This window comes from Manis pentadactyla, chromosome 16 (genome assembly GCF_030020395.1).
Source record: "Manis pentadactyla isolate mManPen7 chromosome 16, mManPen7.hap1, whole genome shotgun sequence".
Lineage (NCBI taxonomy): Eukaryota > Metazoa > Chordata > Mammalia > Pholidota > Manidae > Manis > Manis pentadactyla.
This window is the reverse complement of record NC_080034.1, coordinates 79344826-79372692: the sequence shown is the minus strand read 5'-3', so window position 1 is coordinate 79372692 and position 27867 is coordinate 79344826.

Here is a 27867-nt window from a genome sequence, read left to right as displayed (position 1 = left end):
TTGGCACACACCACAAACCGTTTTTCCGTGTGGACAGTTTCCTCCTTCCTTAGGATCGTACCCCACCCCGCCGGCCACCTCCCCAGCCCCACCTTCTTTGCCCGCCGATACTTCCGGTCCTCGGGGAGCTGCTCCCTATCCCTCCTGCCAGGGAGAACCATGCACATGCCCGTTGCCCGTGTCACAGGCTGTTCCACCGGGATCCTGTGCCTTTAGCAGCTGGCTTTTCCCACTTTAACCAGCAGAGATCCCACTACCACTTGGAGCAGTCCTGAGCCTCTTGACCATCCTAGGCTCCCGGCAGACGGCTGGAGAGAGACCACCCAGACGAGCTCCTCCTCTCCAGGGCACATGGGAACCACTACCAGCCCGCCTCGAGGTGTCCTATCTCTGCAAAACCGCCATACAGAGTCAGTCAAAAGACCAGGCCTTTTGCAGCACAAGCACCGGCCCGATGGCTGGCTCTGATGCTCTGGACAAGCCGATAGACACGACTACACCACCGCTAGCCATCGTCTTCCGGTTCCCCTAGGCACCGCACGAGACCATGGGCAGCAACACCGCCGGCCTCCTGTGGGCCTCAGACGACCACCACGTGGGCGGTCTTCATCTGGTCTTCCCTGGCCCCATACGATGCCGTGGGAGGCACAGATGATGGCCTCAGCTCTCCCCGCAAGGTGGACGATGACCCGATCTGCAAGCCACCGCCTTCGGGAGAGGCACCTACAACTGCCCCCTGGCCCTGGACAAGTCCGTGGGCTACACAGGCGCCATTCTGAAGGCTGATGCTCAAAACGAGCCAATGGACATGATACCATCCTCAATGGCCGTCATCTTCCATTAGCCCCTGACCACACATGAGGCCTTGGGCAGCTCCACCTTCGGCCCATGGGCCGGCAATGACGCTCAAGGTAAGCACATTCACACGACAACACCCTCGATAGCCGTCATCCTCCGTTGGCAACGGCTCTGCAAGGGACCGTAGGCAGAAAAACCTCCGGCCACCTGTGCACCTTAGACAACTACCGCATGAGCGGTCATCGTCTGGTCTCCCCTGGCCCCATATGATGCCATGGGAAGCACAGAAAACTACCTCGGCCCTACCTGTAAGTCAGCCTCGGACCGGATGGGCACTCCACTGCCCTCAGGAAAGACACATACAACTGCCCTCCGGTCCCAGACAAAGCACAAGGCAGCACAAGCGCCTGCCCGAACGCTGACACTGATGCTCAGGATGAGCCGATGTGACACAACACCTCCCTCAATGGCTGTCATCTTCCGGTCACCCCCCAGCCCCACACGATTCCGTGGGTAGCTGCACTGCCATCGTCCTGCGCACCCCAGACACCCACAGGATGGGGAGTCATCCTCCCGGCTCCCCTGGACCCACAGGGTGCTGTGGGAGGCACAGACGATGGCATCGGTCCTACCCGCAAGGCGGACTAGGACCCAATGGCATTCCACCACCATGGGGAAAGGCACCTACTCTATCCCCCGTGCCCCAGATGACGCAGTGGGCAGCACAAATGCTGTCACGAAAGCTCACTCAATCTCTCTATACAAGCCAATGGACACGAAGCCACCATCACTAGCCATCATCTTCTGGTCCCCACCGGGACCCACACTAGGCCATGGGCATCACTACCGCTGGCCTCCTTTGCACCTGAGAAAAACACCACGTGGGCGGTCATCATACGGTCAGACCTGGACCCATACGATGCCATGGGAGGCACAGCCGAATAACTCGGCCCTACACCTAAATCGGCCTCTGACCCGGTGGACACGCCGCAGACCTTGCCAATGGCACCTACAGATCTCCCCTGGCTCCAGACAAGGCCTATGTCCTCCTATTTATTTAACAAAATCTTTCCCACAATATGTGTGTATATTATATACTCACACTAAACCCTGCTCTTGCTAGTATGCCTCTGCTCTGTTTACTCTTTGACCCGGGGACAGTGGAAGAACATACATACATGAGTGATAATGTTCTGAGCCACACTTAAATATGCAACATGTTCCATGCCCCAGTGACTGGGATGTGGAAGTAGCCGCGTTTTATGACTGTGCGTGCTCACCGTGAGGTCTGCGTGCTGAGCGTTTAATGGATGACAACATAGGGGGAGGCAAGCCCAGAGGAAGGAGACCCGGTTGGCTTATGTGGCCCCTTCCCTCTCCTCTCCCACTGCTCTGAGATCACTGGAGGCTAGGGAATCCTGGCTGTGACACAGGAAACCACTCTTATCATTTTGGTTTTTAAACATGCTTAATTCTGTATGTGTGTGCCTTGTGTAACTTAAGACTTTGGCTGATCTTCCTCACACATTCCCACTTCCCATTGAGAGATTGGATTTGGCATCCAGGTCCTCGAGGCTGGAGGAATGACAGAAGGAATTGTTTCTCACTGCTGTGTGATAATTGAAATTTTAAGCTTAGAATTTATCAAGTAGCTTAGTAATATCAGAAAAGGCCCTCCTTAATAACTGCCTGGCCTGACTCTAACCTATACTGCTAACATGTCAAACCACTTTGAGTTACAACTGTGCCCACTTCTCGCTGATCCTAGAGTCTGCAGGGTCTCCACCAGACTTAATACACGCAGAATTATTAACCTCTGAAGACCACGTTCTAGTTGGAGGGGAGGAAAGAGACTATAAACATCTGTAAGTTCTCTGGTAGCTAAGCCAGTAACAAACACTATGAAGAATAAAAAGCAGGATATGGAGGACTGAGATTATAGGCAGAGAGAAGCAGGGCTTTCAAAATAAACAGTGGACAGGGTAAGCCTCACCAGGGAGGTGGGACTTGAACAGTCTAGAAGGAGGTGACAGAAGCAGGTATCTGAGCATAAAGCATTCCATACAATGGGATAAATTACTGAAAAAGTCAAGAGGAAGGATGCTTGTGGTCTTCAGGGAGCAGTCAGTCAACAAATGCGGCTAGAATACTGTCAAAAAGGTGGGAAAAGAAGACAGGGGACAGAGATATGGGTTGAAGTCCCTGCACCACCATTTACTAGTTTTGTAGTCACATGCTGTTGATACGATGTGCAAATGTCTCAGTGAACCCAGTGCTGTCTGTCTCTAAGTCCTAGTTACCTTGCAGGCTTTTGGAAACATAAGTAGGGAAATGACATATAAACCATCTTGTGAACTGTTCTGTGCATATGGATAGATGGTTAGAAAAAAAGAAATTGATAGATAGGACAGATAGACAGATAGATGACAGATTAGATAGGATAGATGATAGGTATAGATAGATCGAATAGATAGATAATAGATAGATAGATGGATAGATAGATAGATAGATAGATAGATAGATAGATAGATAGATAGATAGATAGATAGATAGCCATAATAGATAGCCATGTTGTTAACTGTGTGTAAGGCTGGGGTTACTGATGGGAGGAGCAAGCACATCGGACACTGATGATGTGCCAATGTCTCCGGCTGCTGCCTCCTCCCACATGGGACACTGATTATGTGCCCAAGTTCTTGGCAGTTGACCCCTCCCAACCTGAAAAATATGCTTTGGGCTAGCAAATCCTCATGCTGCTGTAAATCTTTAGCTCTGCCTCCCCCTACCTTCTTTAAAATCTTGCTGCCTGTCTACTTATGTGTGAACTCCCCAGCCTTAATTGCTATAGACTGGGGAAATCTTGCCCAGGTATTTGCGTTCAAATAAACTACCGGGCCCTTTGTTGCCTCTCTTCACCTTCTTATTTCAGCTAGAATTTATCTTACACTGTTCTGTACATAAGGATAGATGGGTAGACAAATGATGACGAAAGGTAGATGACAGACAGATGACATGTGATAGATTGATTGGAAATAGATACATTAGATAGATGTTAGATATTCATAGATTAGAAGAATAGATTGACAGAGATGACAGATAGATAAGATATATAAAGATGACAGATGATAGACTAGATTGGATAGAAGATATAGGTAGGTTAGATTAGACAAATAGATGATATATAGATACAGAGTTATGAACTGAATTTATGCGCCCTCACCTCACCATCTTTCGCTCCTCCTAACACCCCACCGCCACCACACACACACAAACACACACACACACACAAGTTCATATTTGAACGAAGTCAGGGTTGAAGCCGTAACCCCCACTGTCATGGTATTGGGAGGTGAGGCCTTTGGAGGTAATTAGGTTTGGAAGATATCATGAGGGTGTGGGTGGAGCTGCCATTATGCAATCAGTGCTATTTAGAGGAACAGAGGACAGAGCTTTCTCCCTCGACCCTGTGAGGACACAGCAGGGATGCAGCCATATGCAAGCCAGAAGAAGGGACCTCACCAGGAACTGAACCTGACTTGATCTAGGACTTCTGCTTACAGAATTGCGAGAAATCAGTGTCTATCGATTAAGCCCCCACTCAATGACACTCTGGTTATCAGCTTGAGTAGACTAACATAGATATGTAGGTAAACAGAGATGCAATGAGATGATGGATGGAGAGAGCCTATGCATAGATATCTGTGCTTAGGTGCCTGCATAGGTATCTGTGTTTAACCACGTCAGCACTTTGAAGTCTGCTCCCTTTGGGGGGAAAACCAGGTGCACAACTTATGCACGTTTCTTTTTTAAAGTGTGGGCTGCAGTTTCCAATAACTTGGGTCTCCGTTAACTCTCAGCCGTGTATATGTGTCTGTGAGTGTGCTTGTGTGTGTGTACACCACTGCCCCTATAGGTGTACTATCACAGGAGTTTCAAAAGTAACAAAAGAACGCAGAATAGGGCAAACATCTTGCAAACTATGACCAGAAAGAGTAAAATTTTTCCACTAGACTCTGGGGATATCTTTGCCAAGTGTTTCTATGCGATTTTAGAAAGATCTTGCTGGAAATGTTGCTGGGGCCACTCTGAACCGTCAAGTTAGTTAAGGTAAATAGCGAGAAGAGGAGAGCAGCAAAGATCACCCTCAGTGTGTCTCCTATGCATCAGGCCAAGGTGTACAGGATTTAATTCTACTACACCACTTCATCTCACTATGGCTGACGTGGGATGACCTTATACATCACCTTCATCCGTTAGTAAAAAGTTACTTCAGAATCACCTCCCTTAACAGAAATTAAATAAGTGCGGGGACATAAACATTCCTAGAATTCCTGCCACCATCACCCAACTCTTTATACTCAGTACCCTTTTCATATGAACAGAAACATAGCTCTCAACGCTACTATTTCATTTCAGATAGACCTCACTCACATCTAAATGCCTAAATGCACTGAAACTCTACCTCCACCTTGACAGCAGAGGGGAGCAGTTTCCCCACAAACTAGCTGGCCTGCCACCTCAGCAAGCCCATGGGCCACAAGCCCACAGGAGCCCTGCATGTCACCAATAGGCAGTTCACTTAAACGGTGACTACACGCATGCTCTCTGGAGATGGGTCACCAAGCAGGGCCTCCGAGGTGACATCGGTGCACAGGAATGAAGACCTACTACTGGGCATGCACATGCCCTGGAACACGCAGGCCAGCCATTGTGATCCCTGCGTGGGGCATCGGATATGCTCGGCAGCTCACGCAGCCGCCACAGCAGGAATGGCACAGGCAGAGCAGCCGGAGTGCCCTGTCTTGCACAGGTTGAAGAGCGCAGCCCGCCAACCACACCATCCACACCCAGGAGTCTCGTGCCACCTACACAGAAGAAGTTCCCACCCAAGGCCAATCCTCTCAACTCCCAAACACACAGCTAACTCACATAAACAAACACAAGGAATTGAGACTGAGAAGGACATAGAAGAATCAAAGTGCACCTAGTGAAAGAACGTTGACAAAAGTGAGAAAAAAGATGAACAGACAGATGATTGATATATGGATTGGATTGATATACATACATATAGATGATAGATTAATCAGATAGATACACAGATGATAGTAGGTAGATGATAGATCATAGATAGATAGATGACAGATAGATAGATAGGTAGATAGATTATATAGATAGTTAAAGAGATAGGTAGGAAGATAGATAGGAAAGCATCATACTAAACAAAGCTATCTTTCACTTAAGATCATCTATGTGCTCCCTTACAGGAGACTCACTTAAGATCCAAGGACACAGACAAACTAAAAGCTGAAGAAGCGGGGACAGGTACCCTTCACAAGTGAAACTGAGAAACAAACAAACCAATGGATTCTGTTTGAGTCACCAGAGACAGTCAGTAGAAAATAGCCCTATCTGGCCAACGTGAATTTTTTCTGCTTCGTTTCAGCAGTGCCCAGCCATAAATTTAGTGGTGAAGCAACATCCTTCCCATTTTCTCTCACCTCAAAAACTGAATTGCTGTAATAATATGCGTCTGGGCCTTTGAAATCAGAGGGTTTTATGATGTTCACGAATGTAAAGATGTAATAACCACATACAGAGGGAACTTTAGACACTCAAATAAACACGTCACTCCTCAGAACACCCTTTGCTCCCAACTGCTTCTGTCTAGAAGTTGGTGTTCATTTTTATTTTTCCCTCCTCCTATCAGCAGTGATCACACCGATGTTCCTCAAACACGTTGGTAAGCAAAGTACCACGTTTACTTTTCTGTCTACAACAGGCCCAGAAGAAGGATACTTGTGGTCTTCAAGGAGCACTTAGTCAATGAATGTGGCTAAATACAGTCAGCAAGCGAGAAGGAGGTAAAAGAGGACAGAGTACAGAGATACGGGTTCACGTCCCTGCACCACAATTTACTGGTTTTGTAAGCACACTCGGCTGACTCGACCTGCAAGTGTCTCAGTGAACCTAGTGCTCTCCCTACGGCCTAGTTACTTTGCAAGATTTTTGGAAACATAATATAGGGAAGTGACGTAGGCGATGTTGTTGACTGTTCTGTACATAAGTATAAATGGGAGGACAAAAAGATGAGTGATTCATAGATAGATAGATAGATAGATGACAGATGATAGATAGATGATAGACGTGATAGATAGATGAAAGGAAGATAAATAGATAGATAGATAGGAAGATAGAAGGATAGATAGATAGATTGATAAATAGAGAGAGAGACAGACAGACAGATAGATAGATTCAGGTACATATCGATTAACACAAAGTTATTGCTCATAACCGGGATATCAATGGTGAAAGCACATAGCGAAACTACAGACAAAAACGAAAATGAAATCCAGTTTAAAAAGACAGTAAGCAGCCATAAGAAGAAAATAAATCCTACCATTTGTATTGATGCGGATGGAGCAAGATGGTAGTATGCTCAGTGAAATAGGCCAGGTGGAGTAAGACAAGTACCAAATGATTTCACACATGTGTGGAGTATAACAACAAAGAAAAACTGAAGGAAAAAAACAGCAGCAGACTCACAGAACCCGAGAGTGGACTAACAGTTACCAAAGAGAAAGGGACTGGACATGGTGGGTGGAAAGGGAGGGATAAGGGTGGGGAGAAAGAAAGGGGACATTACATTTAGCATGAATAATGCGTGTGCTCAGGGGGTATGGGGAGGGCTGTACAATACAGAGAAGACAAGTAGAGATTCTACAGCATCTTACTAAACGCTGATGGAAAGCGACTGTAACAGGGTGTGTGTGGGGGACATGTTGAAAGGGTCTACAGCATACAACTATGCTGAAGGAGAGAATCTGTAAGAGGTTTTTGGTGGGGAATTGGTGAAGTTGGGAGGAGCGTAAACATACTGTTCTTCACGTGATTCTACATTAATGATAACAAAAAAACTTTTTTTAATTGCAATAAGGGCACTGCTCTAAATTATCAGAATGAAAGGACAGGCTTTGAGTGCTCCAAAGAAAACACCAGCTATGTGCTCCCTTACAGGAGACTCACTTGAGATCCAAGGACACAGACAAAATACAAGCCAAAGGGGTGGGGACTGGTACCCTACACAGTGAAAGTGAAAAACAAACAGTAAAACAAATGGATTCTGTTTGAGTTCCCAGAGTCTGTCAGTAGGAAATAGCCCTATCTGGCCACCGTGAATTCTTTTTGTTTGGTTTCAGCAGTGCCCAGCCATAGATTTAGTGGTGCAGGAACATCCTCCTCATTTTCTCTCACCTCAACAACTGAATTGCTGTAATAATATGCGTCTGGGCCTTTGAAATCAGAGGGTTTTATGATGTTCACGAATGTAAAGATGTAATACCCACATACAGAGGGAAGTTTAGACACTCAAATAAACACGTCACTCCTCAGAACACTCTTTGCTCCCAACTGCTTCTGTCTAGAAGTTGGTGTTTTTAATTTTCCCTCCCTCCTATCAGCAGTGATCACGCTGATGTCCCTCAAAGATGGTGGTGAGCAAAGCACCAAGTTTACTTTCTGTGTACAAGAGGCCCAGAGAAAAATTACTTGGGGTCTTCAGGGAGCACTTAGTCAATGAATGTGTCTAAATACAGTCAGCACGTGAGAAGAAGATAAAAGAGTACAGAGACACAGGCTCAAGTCCCTGTACCACCATTTACTGGTTTTGTATGTACACGCGGCTGACTTGACCTGCAAGTGTCTTGGTGAACCCCGTGCTCTCCCTATGGCCTACTTACCTTGCAAGATTTTTGGAAGCATAATGTAGGGAAGTGACATAATCTATGCTGTTAACTCTTCTGTACACAAGGTAAGATGGGCATACAAAAAGATGATTGAATGATTGATAGACAGTTATATACGTAGATAGATAGACAGAAAGATGGATAGATAGTTATAGGTACATGTCGATTAACACAAAGCTATTGTTCATAACAAGGAGAGCAATGGTGAAAGCACAGAGCGAAACTACAGACCAAAGAGAAGACAGAAATCCAGTTTAAAATTTGCAGTAAGCAGCAGTAAGAAGAAAACAAATCCTACCATTTGCAACAACGTGGATGGAGCTAGAGGGTATTATGCTCAGTGAAATAGGCCAGGCAGAGAAAGACAAGTACCAAATGATTTCACTCATGTGTGGAGTATAACAACAAAGAAACACTGAAGGAAAAAAACAGCAGCAGACTCACAGAACCCAAGAGTTTACAAACAGTTACCAAAGGGAAAGGGACTGGGCAGGGTGGGTGGGAAGTGAGGGATAAGGGCGGGGAGAAATGAATGGGGCATTAGGATAAGCATGTAAAATGTATGGCGTGATGGGAGCATGGGGAGGGCTGTACAACACAGAGAAGAAAAGCAGAGATTACACAACATCTTACTACACGCTGATGGACAGCAACTCTAACGGGGTGTGTGGTGGGGGACATGGTGAAGGGGTCAACAGCATTCAGCTACGCTGATGGACAGCGACTCTAACGGGGTTTTTGATGGGGACTTGGTGTACTTGGTGATCATAATGTTCTTTGTGTGATTGTAGATTAATGGTAACAAAAAAATTATTTAAGTGTAATAAGTACACAGCACTCAATTGTCAGAATAAAAGGACAGGCTCTGAGTGCTCCAATCAAAAGACCCAGGGATAAAAGAAGGGATGGAAACACAAGACCACCTACGTGCTCCATTACAGGAGACTCACTTGAGATCAAAGGGCGAAGACCAACTACAAATTGAGGGGGTGGTGACAGGTACCCTAGACAAGTGAAACTGCAAAAAAAAAAAATAGATGTGCTGATGGGTTTAAAGATGGCGGCTCACGTGAGAGGGGAGGCAGAATCCTCCTACCAAAACGAAAACCACATACATACATACCATATGGAAAGAGAACAACTACACCAAATCCTGGAAGAGCAGCAGGGAAGAAAGCTGCTGCGCCAGGCTGTCACCTCAAGGAGAAGTGTGACATACAGTCCTGGATATGTGCTCTGGAAGCACGAACCTACCATAAAAGTGCTGCTCTCTGGAGGACCAGTGGGGATGGAATGCAAAGACAGGCAGGAGACTTCGAGAGACGAGTTTCCAGCCACTTGTGGGACAACACAGGGATCCACATCCAGCCGATGTGGGACAAAAGAAAGGCGGACAGTCTGTGAGACTTCCTAACAGCAAGAGAACTTCTAAAGGGGCAAAGCTTCCACAGGGCTTGCCACTCAGGATAAAGGACAGTTGCGCCAAACTGCCTGGGTGCACTCAGCTCGGCAGGCGGGTGAGCTTTCAGGAGCTCCAGGCACTCCATCCCCCTGGCTGGCCTTTCAGTTCTGAGGCCCCTTACCGTCATGTGACTGGTACACGGCCTGCGTCCCTGCCGGGACCAGCCTGCAAAACGGCCGCCCCCACCTATGGCAGCTTCTCCCTGCCTGCTCCACAAACTGGCCCTGGGAGTGGAGACAGGCACTGTGGCCGGGAAGCAGGAAAGTCCTCTTTCATTCCGGCGGGTTTGGCACTGGCACCACACCCCTGGGACGCCTGCCATCCCCCCAAGGGCTGAGCATCTCCAGAGAGTAAAGCTTCTGGGAGCTAGAGGGCACCACCTACAAAGATGAACCTTCAAATGAACCTGGTAACTACACTCAAATCAATCTTCCTGAGAAAGAGATCTCAAAATAAATTCAGGAGCATGCTCAGGGAGCTACAGAAAATAAAACTGCAGCGTGGATGCACCATGGCAGCATGAGTAGGACATTGGGAATCTCCTCCCAATAACATATATATTTTTGAAAATACAACAAATACAGCTAATCCTAAAAGACAGACCAGAAGACACAGGCAACAGCCAGACTACAACTACACCAGCGAGAACCCAGTGCCTGGTGAAAGGGGTAAGATAGAAGCCCCAGCCCAGCAGGACCCGAGTGCACCTCCCCCCAGCTCCCGGCGGGAGAAGAATAGGAAGAGCGGGAGGGAGACCTAGCCCAAGACTGCTGAACACACAGCTCCAGCCACCCACACCAGAGCACAGAGACAGTGCATGCATGTGATCTCTGGAAACTAGGGAAACAGGGCAGCAAGACCTCTGAGGACATGCTGAAGCTGATGCACCTGTGACAAAAAAAGCGGGGGCTTTATGAAAGTCTTAAAGGGACAGGTAATTAACAGCTGGACGGAAACAACACAGGCCACCGCCCAGCAGATGGAATGTACAGGGAAATCCAGGCGCACTAACCCCCTGGGCAGCAGCTCTGAGACACCTCACAGAGGTAAACCACCAAACAGCCCTCCGTCCATTACCCCTCTGGGCGCTGTGAAAGCATAGAAGCAGCCTAAGGCAAAAGGCCCACAGAAAGGGAAGTTCCTCCATTCTGGCCAGGCAAGACACAAAGAACCAGTCTACACGCAATTACCCAGCACAAGCCACTAGGGGTCGCAGTTGCCAAGTAAAGAAAGGCCAGTAGCATGTGAAAAGTTTGGCCCTCCCAGCTGACAGTCAATAGCACCTGTCAACATGAAAAGGCAAGAAAACATGATTCAGACAAGACTAACCCAGACAGCTTTGGCAACTGCTACATCTTCCCCTGAGAAGGATACTGGGGAGATAGATTTAGCCAGTCTTCCTGAAAAGAATTCAAAACAAAAGTCATAACCATGCTGATGGACTTGCAGAGAAATATGCAAGAACTACAGAAGGAGAATACAGAAATAAAAAAAGCTCTGGAAGGACTTCAAAATAGAATGGACGAGATGCAAGAGACCATTAATGGACTAGAAAACAGAGAACAGGAACACAGAGAAGCTGATGCAGAGAGAGATAAAAGGATCTCCAGGAATGAAAGAATTTTAAGAGAGCTGAGTGACCAATCAAAAGGAATAATATAGGCATTATAGGAATACCAGAAGGAGAAGAGACAGAAAAAGGGAGAGAAAGTGTCTTTGAAGAAATAATTGAAGAAAACTTCCCCAAAGTAGGGGAAGAAATGGCTTCTCAGACCACAGAGGTACACAGAACTCCCATGACAATGGATCCAAAGAGGGCAACACCAAGACACATAATAATTAAAATGGCAAAGATCAAAGACAAGGACAAAGTATTAATGGCAGCCAGAGAGAAAAAAAAGTTTAAGTACAAAGGAAAACCCATCACGCTATCATCAGACTTCTCAACAGAAACCCTACAGGCCAGAAGAGAATGGCATGATATACTTAATACAATGAAACAGAAGGGCCTCGAACCAAGACTACTGAATCCAGCACAAATATCATTTAAATATGAAGGAAGGACTAAACAATTCCAAGACAAGCAAAAGTTGAGGGAATTTGCCTCCCACAAACCACCTCTTCAGGGCATCCTACAGGGACTGCTCTAGATGGGAGCACTCTTAAAAGGAGCACAGAACAAAACACCCAACATATGAAGAAGGGAGGATGAGGAATAAGAAGGGAGAGAAATAAAGAATCATCAGACCGCTTTTATAATAGCTCAACAAGCGAGTTAAGGTAGACTGTAAGATAGTAAAGAAGCTAACCCTAAAGCTTTGGTAACCACAGCCTTAAAGCCTGCAATGCAATAAATTCATACCTTTCAATAATCACCCTAAATGTAAATGGACTGAATGCACCAATCAAAAGACACAGAGTAATAGAATGGATAAAAAAGCAAGATCCATCCATATGCTGCTTACAAGAGACTCACCTCAAACCCAAAGACATGCACAGACTTAAAGTCAAGTGATGGAAAAAGATATTTCATGCAAACAAAAGAGAGAAGAAAGCAGGTGTTGCAATTCTGGTATAAGACAAAACAGACTTCTAAATAAAAAAAGTAACAAAAGACAAAGAAGGACATTACATAATGATAAAGGGCTCAGTCCATCAAGAGAATAAAACCATTTTAAATTTATATGGACCCAATACAGGAGCCCCAACATACCTGAAACAAAAATTAACAGAACTAGAGGAGGAAATAGAATGCCATGCATTCATTCTAGGAGACTTCAACACAACACTCACTTCAATGGGAGAGGGAATGGGTAGGGTGGGTGGGTAGAGAGGGAAAAGGGGGGAGTAAATGGGGGGTGTTAAGATTAGCATCTTCCGGGGGGTGGGAGAAAGGGGAGGGCTGGACAACACAGAGAAGACAAATAGTGATTCTATAACATTTTGCTACGCTGATGGACAGTGAATGTAAAGGGGGGACCTGGTATAGGGGTGAGCCTAGTAAACAAAGTGTTCATCATGTAAGTGTAGATTAATGATTAAAAAAAAAGCAGGTGTAGATGCACTCATTGCACCAATTCCTGGAATTGTCATGGGAATGAAGAAGGAGATATCTAAGCTGGCCTGTGCATACAGTAAAACAACAAATTTGACTGGATCTATTCTGTTGGAACTCAACCAAGAATTAGGAGAAGTGCAAGTTGTAGCACTCCAAAATCTTACAACTACAGACTATTTACTGTTAAATGAACATATGGGATGTGAACAGTCCCCAGGAATGGGTTGTTTTAATTTGTCTGATTTCTCCCAGACTGTTCAAGTTCAGTTAGACAATATCCACCATATCATAGATAAGTTTTCACAAATGCCTAAGGTGCCTAACTGGTTTTCTTGGTTACACTGGAGATGGCTGATAAATATAGGTCTGCTTTGGGTATGTAACTGTACCCATATTATGTTAATGTGTCTGCGCAATTTAATTAGTAGTTTAAAACGTATACATGCTGAAGTTACACTACAAGAAGATATGTCAAAGAAATAATCAATCTTCCCATGTTTTCTTCTGCCTGCTAATTCTATAGCATTTCTTCTTCCTTCCTAATTACAAACCTTAAATAGAATTCCTGTCTCATATCAAATTTACCGAGTATCATAATTCCTGCAAGTGCTAAAGATACCTCAAGACAAATGCTGGTCATAGAAGACACAAGGCATAAATCTGCATAGAAGTAAAAAGCTAACCTTTTCAAACGATAAGGCTTCTCTCTCTCTTACCAAATTTACATCTCCCTGTATGGCCCCGGAAGATGACTGGTTAGCCAGAGACGGGTAAGATTCCTCACGGGAGGAACAACCTAAGACAGGCACAGTCGCAGGGGGGCCATCAGGTGAGAAATTGGGGATCAACAGAGGTGAGGCTGAGAACCTCAACCCCCCTGTTCTGAGAGAAATCTTCTGCATCCGTGGATATTTTATTGCCCTTGTCTAGCTTTTATTAACACATAGTCTACAGGCACACACCCGATCATCTTCATTCGCTCTCTTACAACAGTAAACTGTTCTCTACCTTTATCTTGCATCAACCTACCACTTCAGCTTTTTATTTAAAATAATAATAATAAGGAGAGAAATGTGGTATCCAGCTATAAATCAAGTATAAAAATCAAACGAATATTCATATTTGAACTGATTGTTTATAGTTCATAATGCATGAGCAAAACTGAAAGTTTCTGTGATGACTGCCCTTGTACTGTTCACCATGTAACTTATTCACTATGTAAGAATTTGTTCTGCATGTAAGAACTTGTTTGTTATGCTTCAGAAGATTGGACACTGACGAAAATTAGGCTTGGTGTGGATTCATGATTGGGCATTGAGCACTGACCCCCCTATACAGAAATTTATTTTTATTGTTAACAACCATTTGATCAATAAGTGTGAGAGATGCCCTCTCAAAAAAAAATAAAAAATACAGACTTCCAATTGTAAAATAAATAAGTAACTATGATGTAATGTGTAGCATAAGGAATATAGTCAAAATATTATAACAACTTTGTATGGTGATAGCTGATATCTAGAATTATCATGTATATAAATGTTGAATCACTGTGTTGTACACCTGATACTAATGTAATACTGTGTGTCAACTACCCTTCAATAAAAAATAATTATCTACAAAAAATAAAATAAATAAAATACAAATATAAATATAAATAAAAAACCCAACACAGTCCTGATTTGGTTGAAAGCAATCATGCAGTCCTACTATTCCCATGTCTACCAAAAACACCTTCTAACAGCAAGCAAAGTTACCGGTGGTGCACGTGGTTTCTGTCCCAGTGACACACCAGGTACGCAGGTGTGTGCTGAGTACCACGGAAGCTCCAACATGCACCTACATCATCTTCCACTTGTTTTCCCTAAGGTTCCACTTATTTATTTTTAAAAAGTCAGTTACTGGATTGTGTTGACGAGAAAATTCACATTAGCAGTACCATTGTAAATGTAATGAACAGAGATATCGGGAATCAACATAAAATGATAAACTTAACCCAGAGGCCAGATTTAAATCTCACCTTCCTGACCTACCAGATGTAAAAGTGGAAAGGAAACCTCATTTCCAACCCCTGCTGACTCCTCAGAGGTGCTTCTCCGTGGGCTCAGGGGCGGGGCAGGTGTTTGTGGGCCGCCCTACTCAGGGCCAGCCGAGGTCGGACACACACGAGGAGCACACCGGCCATCCCTAGGGTGGCTCATGGTCAGCTGCTAGCTACTGGGACCAGGACAGGATTTACCAGTTGTCTTGTCTCTTGATTCTCCCCCTGAAAGGCAGGGAAGTAGAAAATTTTATTTCTGGCAATACCTGAATCTACCAAAGTAACATACTTGATGATTTTCTTCCTGAAAATTATGAGTGAAAAGGCTTCCTTTTCTCTGGGTTAGGAACATGGTGGGCCCACTACTGGCCAACCAGCCACAAGAGGAAGTGGGTCCTGCCAGGGTTTCCTTGCCTTCCAATTTCTCAAAAAAAGGGAGAAATCTGTATTTTAAATAAAAGCAACCCACTTAAATTACTTTAGAATTCTGTGCCAGACAAACACCCAGAGCCAATATGGCCTGTGTTCTGTGACCACCTACCTCCTGCCCTGTCCACTTCTGAGAACTGCCCCACGCCCACACAGGGCCTGCAGGCCATGAGATGCTCTGTCCTGCCTGTGTAGGGGCAATTATGCACACTCATGCTATCTGTATCTGTCTCTGGGTGGGCTTTCTGGCCCTCTCACGTGTATGTACTGCAGGGAGGGTAGGAAAGGGGCTCCACCTTTCAGAGCCTGTAGCTGCGAGTGCTGCCTGGGCCTCACAGGGCAGGTTCAGAGTGAGCGATTTCCAGGACAAAAAATGAACAACAAGATGGGATAAAGCAGAATGGTTCTGAACGGGAGGCTCAAACGCTGCCCCATGGACTTCCACCCTGGCTCAGGATGAACATCTCAGACACTGGAAAATGGTAGGCTGAATCCGTGTGTACCCCCATGGAGCTTCTGTTTCTGAATGGTCAAGTGAAATCAAGAAAACTAAGTTAAATACTAGGATCCACTTTTTATAGATCAACAGTTTCCAGAGAAATTGCTGATGTAATAAATATATATATTTGAGAGGGCATATATTTTATTTATTGATCAAATGGTAGTTACCAACTATAAAACTCTGTATAGGGGACTCAATGCACAATCCTCAATCAACCCGAAGCCTAATTCTCAACAGTCTCCAATCTTCTAAAGTATAGTGAACAAGTTCTTACATGGTGAACAAATTCTTACATAGTGAATAAGTTCTTACACGGTGAACAGTGCAAGGGCAGTCATCACAGAAACTTTCAGTTTTGATCACACATTATGAGCCATAAACAATCATGTGAAATATGAATATTCGTTTGATTTTTATACTTGATTTATATGTGGATCCCACATTTCTCACTTTATTATTATTATTATTATTATTATCATTTTAAATAAAATGCTGAAGTGGTAGGTAGATGTAAGATAAAGGTAGAAAACTTAGATAAGTGTTGTAAGAGAGCAAATGTAGATGATCGGGTGTGTGACTGTAGACTATGTGATAATCCAAGCTAGACAAGGGCAATAAAATATCCATGCATGCAGAATATTTCTCTCAAAACAGGGCGGGAGAGGTTTTAAGCCTCACCTCTGTTGATCCCCAGTTTCTCACCTGATGGGGCCCCTGTGACTGGGCCTGTCTTAGGTTGTTCCTCCCTTGAGGAATCTTACCTGTCTCTGGCTAACCAGTCTTCTTCTGGGGCCATACAGGGAGATGTAAAGTTGGGAATTGAGAGAGAAGTATAACTGTTTGAAAAGGTTAGCTTTTCACTTCTATGCAGATTTATGCCCTGTGGCTTCTATGCCCACCATTTGTCTTGAGGTAGCTTTAGCACTTGGAGGAATTATGATACTCGGTAAATTTGATATGAGACATGAATTCTATTTAAGGTTTGTAATTAGGAAGGAAGAAGAAAAGCTGCAGAGGTAACAGATGGAAGAAAACATGGGGAGATTATTTCTTTGACATATCTTCTTGTAGAGTAATTTAAGCATTATAGGTTTTAAACTACCTATTAAATTGCACACACACATTAACATAATAGGAGTACAGTTACATAACCAAAGCAGATGTACAATTACCAGCCATCTCCAGTGAGCCAAGAAATCCAGTTAGGCACCCTAGGCATTTGTGAAAATTTGTTTATGATATGATGGATATTGTCCAACTGTACTTGAACAGTCTGAGATATATCAGACAAATTAAAACAGCCCATTCCTGGGAACTGTTCACATCCCATATGTTCTTCTAACAGTAGATAGTCTGTAGTTGTAAGATTTTGGAGCGCTACAACTTGCACTTCTCCTAAATCTTGGTTTAGTTCCAACAGTGTAGATCCAGTCAAATTTGTTGTTTTACTGTATGCACAGGCCAGCTTAGATATCTCCTTCTTCATTACAATGGAAAGTCCGGGAACCAGTGGGATGAATGCAGCTACAACTGCAGCATCGCCTGGGTCCTTGTTGAGGTTTTTTGATCATCATCTTCTTGTATGACTCTTCCAGAGAGTGATGTTGGAAGTTCGTCTTCACATCGTATCTTAGTTCATTTACTGGGTAGACACATTAGGCTTTGATCCTCTGCATAAATACAAACAGACCCTTTTCCCACACTTTGATCTGCCCTTTATACCATTGTGTGGAACACATTGGAGGTCACCAAACAGGAACTGCTATTTTTTTAAGAGAAAAGTATATTATCGCAAAAGTGTACCTCCATAGCCAATCATCTGACACACTTTAAGTGATCAAAGTTAAGGATATTTAAACCATGCATTAATTGTTGATTTACAGTTAGTTTTATCCTGTCATGGAATAATCCCCCTTTTCTTTTTTTTTGTTATCTTTAATCTACACTTACATGAAGAATATTATGTTTACTACGCTCTCCCCTATACCAGATCCCCGTTATAAACCCCTTTCCAGTCACTGTCCATCAGCATAGCTAAATGTTGTAGAATCACTACTTGTCTTCTCTGTGTTGTACAGCCCTCCCCTTTCTCCCACCCCCCTATGCATGCTGATCTTAATACCCCCCTTCTTCCTCCCAACCCTTATCCCTCCCTACCCACACATCCTCCTCAGTCCCTTTCCCTTTGATACCTGTTAGTCCATTCTTGGGTTCTGTGATTCTGCTGTTGTTTTGTTCCTTCAGTTTTTCCTTTGTTCTTATACTCCACAGATGAGTGAAACCATTTGGTATTTCTCTTTCTCCGCTTGGCTTATTTAACTGAGCATAATACCCTCCAGCTCCATCATGTTGCTGCAAATGGTAGGATTTGCCCTCTTATGGCTGAGTAGTATTCCATTGTGTATATGTACCACATCTTCTTTATCCATTCATCTACCGATGGACATTAAGTTGTTTTCAATTCTTGGCTTTTGTAAATAGTGCTGTGATACACATATGGGTGCATCTGTCTTTCTCAGACTTGATTGCTGCGTTCTTAGGGTAAATTCCTAGGAATGGAAATCCTGGGTCAAATGGTAAGTCTGTTTTGAACATTTTGATGAACCTCCATACTGCTTTCCACAATGGTTGTACTAGTTTACTTTCCCACCAGCAGTGTAGGAGGGTTCCCTTTCTCCACAGCCTCGCCAACATTTGTTGTTGTTTGTCTTTTGGATGGCAACCATCCTTACTGGTGTGTGGTGATGCCTCACTGTAGTTTTAATTTGCTTTGCTCTGATAATTAGTGATGTGGAGCATCTTTTCATGTTTCTGTTGGCCATCTGCATTTTTTTTATAGAGAACTGTCTGTTCAGTTCCTCTGCCCATTTTTTAATTGGATTATTTGATTTTTGCTTGTTGAGGCGTGTGAACTCTTTATATGTTTTCGACATCAAGCCTTTATCTGATCTGTCATTCACAAATATATTCTCCCATACTGTAGGGTTCCTTTTTGTTCTATTGATGGTGTCTTTTTCTGTGCAGAAGATTTTCAGCTTAATATAGTCCCACTTGTTCATTTTTGCTGTTGTTTTCCTTGCCCGGGGAGATATGTTCAAGAAGAAGTCACTCAAGTTTATGTCTAAGAGGTTTTTGCCTATGTTTTTTTCCACGAGTTTAATGGTTTCATGGCTTACATTCAGATTTTTGATCCATTTTGAATTTACATTTTTATATGGGGTTAGACAAAGGTCCAGTTTCATTCTCCTACATGTAGCTGTCCAGTTTTGCCAGCATTATCTGTTGAAGAGACTGTCATTTTGCCATTGTGTGTCCATGACTCCTTTATCAAATATTAATAGACCATATATGTTTGGGTTAATGTCTGGAATCTCTAGTCTGTTCCTCTGGACGGTGGCTCTGTTCTTGTGCCAGTACCAAATTGTGTTGATTACTATTGCTTTATAGTAGAGCTTGACATTGGTGAGTGAGATCCCCTATACTTTATTCTTCTTTCTCAGGATTGCTTTGGCTATTTGGGGTCTTTGGTGGTTCCATATGAATTTTTGAATTATTTGTTCAAGTTCATTGAAGAATGTTGCTGTGAATTTGATAGGGATTGCATCAAATCTGTATATTCCTTTGGGCAGGATGTCCATTTTGACGATATTAATTCTTCCTATCCACGACCATGGGATGAGTTTCCATTTGTAAGTGTCCCTTTTATTTTCTCTTAAGAGTGACTTGTAGTGTTCAGAATATAGGTGATTCACATCTTTGGATAGATTTATTCCTAGGTAGTTTATTCTTTTTTATGCAATTATGAATGGAATTGCTTTCCTGATATCCCTTTCTATTGGTTCATTGTTCGTGTATGGGAAAGCTACAGATTTCTGTGTGTTAATTTTTATCCTGCAACTTTGCTGTATTCCGATATCAGTTCTAGTAATTTTGGGGTGGAGTCTTAAGGGTTTTCTATGTACAATATCACGTCATCTGCAAATGGTGACAGTTTAACTTCTTCTTTACCAATCTGGATTCCTTGTATTTCTTTGTTTTGTCTGAATGCCATGGCTAGGACCTCCAGTACTATGTTAAATAGCAGTGGGGAGAGTGGGCATCCCTGTCTAGTTCCCGATCTCAGAGGAAAAACTTTCAACTTCTCGCTGTTCAGTATAATGTTGTCTGTGTGTTTATGATATATGGCCTTTATTATGTTGAGGAACTTGCCCTCTATTCCCATTTTGCTGAGAGTTTTTATCTTGAATGGATGCTGAATTTTGTCGAATGTTTTTTCAGCTATGGAGATGATCATGTGGTTTTTGTCTTTCTTTTTGTTGATGCAGTGGATGATGTTGATGGATTTTTGAATGTTGTACCATCCTATCATCCCTGGGATGAATCCCACTTGGTCATGGAGTTTGATCCTTTTGATATACTTTTGTATTCGGTTTGCTAATATTTTATTAAGTATTTTTGCATATACATTCATCAGGGATATTGGTTTGTAATTTTCTTTTTTGGTGTGGTCTTTGCCTGGTTTTGATATTAGGGTGATGTTGGCTTCATAGAATGAGTTTGGGAGTATTCCCTCCTCTTCTATTTTTTGGAAAACTTTAAGGAGAATGGGTATTATGTCTTCTCTGTGTGTCTGATAAAATTCTGAAGTAAATCCATCCTGCCCGGGTATTTTGTTCTTTTGTAGTTTTTTGATTACAGTTTCAATTTCTTTGCTCGTAATTGGTTTGTTTAACTTTTGTGTTTCTTCCTTGGTCAGTCTTGGAAGGTTGTATATTTCTAGGAAGTTGTCCATTTCTTCTAGGTTTTTCAGCTTTTTGGCATATAGATTTACATAGTAGTATTTAATAATTCTTTGTATATCTGTGGAGTCTGTCATGATTTTTCCGTTCTCATTTGTGATTCTGTTGGATTGTGTTGATTCTCTTTTTCCCTTAACAACTTTGGCTAGTGGCTTATCTATTTTGTTTTTGTCAAATAACCACCTCTTGGTTTCTTTGATGTTTGCTATTGTTTTACTCTTCTCAATTTTGCTTATTTCTTCGCTTATCTTTATTAGGTCCCCCTTCTGCTGATTTAGGCCTCATTTGTTCTTCTTTTTCCAATTTTGATAATTGTGATGTTAGACTATTCATTTAAGATTGTTCTTGCTCCTTCTAGTGTGCCTGGATCGCTATATACGTTCCTCTTAAGAGTGCTTTTGCTGCGTCACACAGAAGTTGGGGCTTAGTGTTGTTGTTGTCATTTGTTTCCATATATTGCTGGATCTCCATTTTGATTTCGTCATTGATCCATTGATTATTTAGGAGCGTGTTGTTTAGCCTCCATGTGTTTGTGAGCCTCTTTACTTTCTTTGTACAGTTTATTTCTAGTTTTATGCCTTTGTTGTCTGTAAAGTTGGTTGGTAGGATTTCAATCTTTGGAATTTTCTGAGGCTCTTTTTGTGTCCTAGTATGTGGTCTATTCTGGAGAATGTTCCATGTGCACTTGAGAAGAATGTGTATCCTGTTGCTTTAGGATGTAGAGTTCTATAGATGTCTATTAGGTCCATCTGCTCTACTGTGTTGTTCAGTGCTTCCCTGTCCTTACTTATTTTCTGCCCAGTGGATCTATCCTTTGGGTTGAGTGGTGTGTTGAAGTCTACTAGAATGAATGCATTGCAGTCTATTTCCCCTTTTAGTTCTGTTAGTATTTGTTTCACATATGCTGGTGCTCCTGTGTTGGGTGCATATATATTTAGAATGGTTATATCCTCTTGTTGGACTGAGCCCTTTATCATTATGTAGTGTCCTTCTTTGTCTGTTACTTTCTTTGTTTTGAAGTCTATTTTGTCTGACATTAGTACTGCAATCCCTGCTTTCTTCTCGCTGTTGTTTGCTTGAAATATGTTTTCCCATCCCTTGACTTTTAGCCTGTGCATGTCTTTGGGTTTGAGGTGAGTTTCTTGTAAGCAGCATATACATGGGTCTTGCTTTTTTTATCCATTCTGTTACTTTGTGTCTTTTGATTGGTGTATTAAGTTCATTTACATTTAGGGTGACTATTGAAAAATATGTACTTATTGCCATTGCAGGCTTTAGATTTGTGGTTACCAAAGGTTTAAGGTTAGCTTCTTTATTATCTTACTGTCTAAATAAGCTCACTTATTGAGCTGTTATATACACTATCTGGAGATACTTTTCTTCTCTCCCTTCTTATTCCTCCTCCTCGATTCTTCATATGTTGGGTGTTTTGTGCTGTGCTCTTTCTAGGAGTGCTCCCATCTAGAGCAGTCCCTGTAAGATGTTCTGTAGAGGTGGTTTGTGGGAAGAAAATTCCCTTAGCTTTTGTTTGTCTGGGAATTGTTTAATCCCACCATCATATTTGAATGATAGTTGTGCTGGATACAGTATAGTTGGTGCAAGGCCTTCTGTTTCATTGTATTAAATATATCATGCCATTCTCTTCTGGCCTGTATGGTTTCTGTCAAGAAGTCTGATGTTAGCCTGATGGGTTTTCTTTTATAGGTGACCTTTTTTCTCTAGCTGCCTTAAAACTCTTTCTTTGTCCTTGATCTTCGCCATTTCAATTATTATGTGTCTTGGTTTTGTCCTCCTTGGATCCTTTCTGTTGGGGGTTCTGTGTATTTCCGTGGTCTGTTCGATTATTTCCTCCCCCAGTTTGGGGAAGTTTTCAGCAATTATTTCTTCTAAGATACTTTCCATCTCTTTTCCTCTCTCTTCTTCTTCTGGAACCCCTATAATACGGATATTGTTCCTTTTAGATTGGTCACACAATTTTCTTAACATTGTTTCATTCCTGAAGATCCTTTTATCTCTCTCTCTGTCAGCTTCTATGCGTTCCTGTTCTCTGGATTCAATTCCATCAATGGCCTCTTGCATCTTATCCATTCTGCTTATAAACCCTTCCAGAGTTTGTTTCATTTCTGCAATCTCCTTTCTGGCATGTGTGATCTCACTCCGGACTTCATTCCATTTCTCTTGCATATTTCTCTGCATCTCTGTCAGCGTGTTTATGATTCTCATTTTGAATTCTTTGTCAGGAAGACTGGTTAGGTCTGTCTCCTTCTCTGGTGTTGTCTCTGGGATCTTTGCCTGTAGCTCTGCCTTTTCATATTGATAGGAATAGTTTGCAGAGCTGGAACAAATGACGGCTGGAAGAACTTCCCTTCTTGTTCGTTTGTGGCCTTCCTCTCCTGGGAGAAAAGCAACCTCTAGTGGCTTGTGCTGGGCAGCTGTGTGCAGACAGAGTTTCTGCTTCCTGCCTGGCTGCTATGGAGTTTATCTCCACTGTGACTGTGGGCGTGGCCTGGTTCGGGCCCCTGCTCCAAAGTGGTGAAGTGGCGTTGGAGAGGGAGCGGCATGGAGACTATTTATCTCTGTAAGGTGTCTCCCTATTCCCTGGAGCACAGGGGTTAGACTGCCCTGCGATCTCCAGATTCCTTACCTCTGGATATAGTGTCCCGCCCTGCCCCTTTAAGACTTCCAAAAAGCAACCGCTGAAACAAAACAACGACCACAAAAAAAAAATTTAATTAAAAATAAAAGTGGCCACTCGTTTTTCTTTATTCTCCGGTGCCAGCCTCAGGCATCTGCTCACCGGTCTTGCAGCCCTCTTTCCCTAGCATTGGGGTCCCTATCTCTTTAAGACTTCCAAAAAGCGCTAGCCAAAACAAAACAGAAAAAAACAAAATTTGGCTCACTTTTCTTATGTCCTCTGGGGCCCGGCCTCCGGTGCCCGCTCACTATTGCTGCCTTGTTTTCCTAGTATCCAGGGCCCTGCACACTGGCCCGGATGGCTGGGGCTGTGTGTTCGGTAGTCCTGTGCTCCATCTCCCTCCCGCTCTGCCTATTCTCCTCCTGCCGGGAGTTGGGGGTATGGGCGCTTGGCTCCCACCGCGCTGTGGCTTGTATCTTACCCCATTCATGAGGCGCTGCGTTCTCTCTGCTGTGGATGTGGTCTTGATATTGTCCTGTGTCCTCTTGTCTTCATTCTAGGAGGGGTTGTCTTTGTTATATTTTCATAGATATTTGTGGTTTTGGGAGGAGATTTCCACTGTTCTACTCATGACGCCATCTTCCAACACTCTCCAATGTGCCATGATTTAGATTAACCTCATGCTAGTAACATAATTTGAGTAAATCCGATTTCTACTCTATTAACTACAGGTTTTAAAGAATTGTGTAAAAAAAAAACTTTCTGACATTCAAAAGTTTTTGAGTGTACTGATGAATCTGAAATAAGAGGTTATATTTTTTTTGTCACATTTAAGCAGAGTAGGGGAGTGATAATCTAAAATCTATGATTTATTAATAGTTAATACCTCTTTTCAGAGATAATAACATATAGTATGATGTGAAATAGTTTAAAATAGAAATTTAAAAATCACAACCTATTAAGATATACATTCTTATATTTTGTCCTGAGGCATTGCCCAATAAAAGAGGAAGATCTGTTTTCTTATATTCACTTCACTTATCAGGCATCTATTTTTAAATATATATATTAGAGTTCATACTATGAAAGTTAAAAATACAATACTTTAAAAACTCACTATTAAGTCTCTAGATAGCCTTGCTGAATTTCTTATTTTCAAAGATACTGTCTCTGAAGTGCTTGTAAATGCACACCTGCAAATTGCACATTCTGGGCAATCAACCTTCTGTAACTATAACAACAATGATCAGATAATATGTCTTTTGAGAAGGCACAGACACACAAAGTGTATTCAAGATAAATTTGCCCCATTTCAGAAGACAATACATTTTTATTTCATTTAGGAAAAGGGATGATAAATTCACTTTGCTTGTAGTGCCAACTGCCTATGAAAAGAAAATTTCTGAATTATATAGATATCAGCATAACTGACACTTTTCCTAATGGCACATTTACTGAAACACTACAATTTTAAGAATAAAGCAAGCTAAACAGCTGTTGAAAAGGAAAAGAAAAAAAGCTTACTTCACCTGTACTTGCTTGTGTTCCAGTGAGAACCAGTGTGAGAGACATTCATAAGCTCCTGATAAAATCTACAACTGGCAGAGCCCACAAGAGCCTTTCTTCAGAGCTCACTAGGGAACTCCCGGTTCTTCAATGGGATGGTCATGTGCTCAAAAACCATCTCAGACAGAGACAGGGATGTGCTCCATCCACCCAGTGCCCCAGGAGCAGTGAGGAGGGCCCACAGCAGACACACTGGAAGGCTGTCCCACAACCCATGCTCTCTCGTGACACTTCACTGACAGAACAGTACAAAGAGCAAGAAAAGCATGAGGCCCGAATGAACAGTCTCAGCCACAGGTTCTCAGTGAGCCACAGCAAATCTTGTTTCCCACAGAATTTTTTAAAGACATTCTTTCTAAGACTATGAGTTGCTGCAGCTGTGGAAAATGACCACAGGCTCCTTCTAAAAAAGTCTTTTAAGCATGAGGGTAGCCTCTGGGCAGTTTCCTCATTTAGTGGATAAGGATCATTAATGCTATATTCCATTTTATGGAATCTGAGTATAGAAGGAAAACACAGTTGGCAGTTCTAATCCTGGTACGATATGTGCGATGCAGTTGTCTGAAACAGCTTCATTCAGCAATTTTTATGCCAAATACAAAAAAAAAAGAGTATGCTGCTGAGGATTTTAAATTCCCAATTCAAACCCTACTGGTACAAGATGGAAGAGCAAGCAGGTGTGTCTACAAGAACCAACTGAAATTGCATGGGAAAAGTTTTCTTGAGATCAACAGGAAAAGAAACCAGCAATAAAATTTTAAGAAATATCAGAGGAGTAAGTGGAAAGAACAAAATCAATTAAGAAAGATAATCTCTTGGCTATTGACATTTATGTCCTTCTTAAACCACAGTAATTTAGTAAAATAGGATTATTTGCTCTCCTCTCACTGCTCACACAACTGAACAGCTCTGTAGAGAACAGTATTTACATCTCTAAAACAATACAAATATAACATGTGTTGTATTTTTACTTTATAATAGTTACTACAGTTACTGAAGAGAATGAGACTTAAAAAGTAACAGTCTTGCATGTATAAATCAAAGTATGGGTGAGATGAGAGAAGTTCTAAGAATGCAAATTTGTCATCTTTTAAAGAAAGAAGTAAATACTGTCCAAATTTAAAATCACAGATTATAGACACTAGTATGAGGGACAGGGTGATCATAAAACTGCAAGCAGAACCTCATAAAGAAGATACATCTTGGGGACCTGGGAGAGGTCACATGAAAATATGGGCAGAGGAAAACTTACTCTTTACCTTTGACCCTCCTGTCAATAGGATTTACTGTCTGAACATTGGCATCAACATGACTCTAGTATCTTAAGCGTTTTGTTACCTTTTCATTAACTTTGCTGCATAAGTCTAAGAATGAGATAAAAATTTTAATGGAAAGAAAATCACCAGTTTGGATTACTTAAGAAAAATGGCTGGAAGAACAACCAGGGTGGCCTTTCAATAGTCACAGCACAAGGCATTGTTTTTAAGGAACACATGCACCAGGGCCTCATCGCTGTAGAACACTGTGGCAGACATCTCAGTAAAGTGAAAATGGAAGATTAAACATTCGGACAGAAGGTAAGACAAGTGAAGACCTCCTTGATTACGTAAGTGATGTTTTAGACAGAGTAATACTGATTTTTAAATTCAGATCAAATTTACTAAGAAAATATTAACTGCAGGATATGCGAGCATCTAATTGAGGTAATTTCCCAAACAGATTTCATCATAAAAACCAGAAGGTTCAGGAAGCTTGCTTTGGAGACACTTGGCTCTGACTGCTTTTAGAACATGAGTGCAAATGCTGGATGAGGCAAGACAAAAAAGAACTGGTTACACACACTCAGCTGAAAACACCTGTAGCTATTGCCCCTTCACATAACAATTTTTGTTGAGTACGTTCTGTGTTCCTAGCATCAACAGGTGACAGACACTACAGTAAAGACACCACAGAGCCAGCTGAGGAGAAGCACAAGGCACTCAGAGCCTAGCTGAAGGCAAAGACATGAAAAAGAACACTCCAAGATAATAAATGTCCTAAGAGTAATAAGGTTTTCTGGGCACGGGGGAGAGAGAAATAATGAGAGTCCTGGTCAATTAGAGGAAGATCAACAACAAGGCCTGCTCAAATTGGGTTTTGAGACAGAAACAGTACCGACTTATGCAGGAGGTGAAAAGACAGGATTTGGCAACCAACTGGGTAATGAGGTGAGGCAAATGGGGTGGGGCTACTTACAGGGCTTCACTCTGTAAATGTAGCCATTAACCCTATGTTAATAATGTCTACATTTTAAAGACAGAGCAAAATCTCCTGTGAACAACAATAAAATTTGGAACTTTAGCTTCCCTTTTTGTCTCTGAACAGTTCTATTAGCACATAACTGCTGCAGCCAGTTGGGCTTCAACATAGGTCAAAATTTCTGTCCATCACTAAATTCTTTTCCATTCTGCCTAAATATGCTTAATTTTCATGAAGGAGAGTTTGGGAACAGCTAAGCCTGTGTTTCTCAAGTGTGATCACTGAGGAGCCCCAGGAGGTAGCAGGAAATGTGAATGGACTGTCTACAGCAGGGGTCAGCAATGGATGGGCCTGTGAGCAAGTGTGCTGTTGTCATTTTTAAAGGGTTAGAAACCAAAACAAAGAACCAAACAGAATATGCAGCAGAGAACTATGTGGCATACAAAGTCTAAAGTATTCACCAAATGGCCCAACTCATGATATCTGGGATTGGATGATATACTTTGAAGTAGCCCTTGCAAATGTAAAATTTCTTAAATCTTAAATTTCTTAAATTGAATATGGCATTTTAATCTTAAAAATTCAGGGAAATCAGTCAAG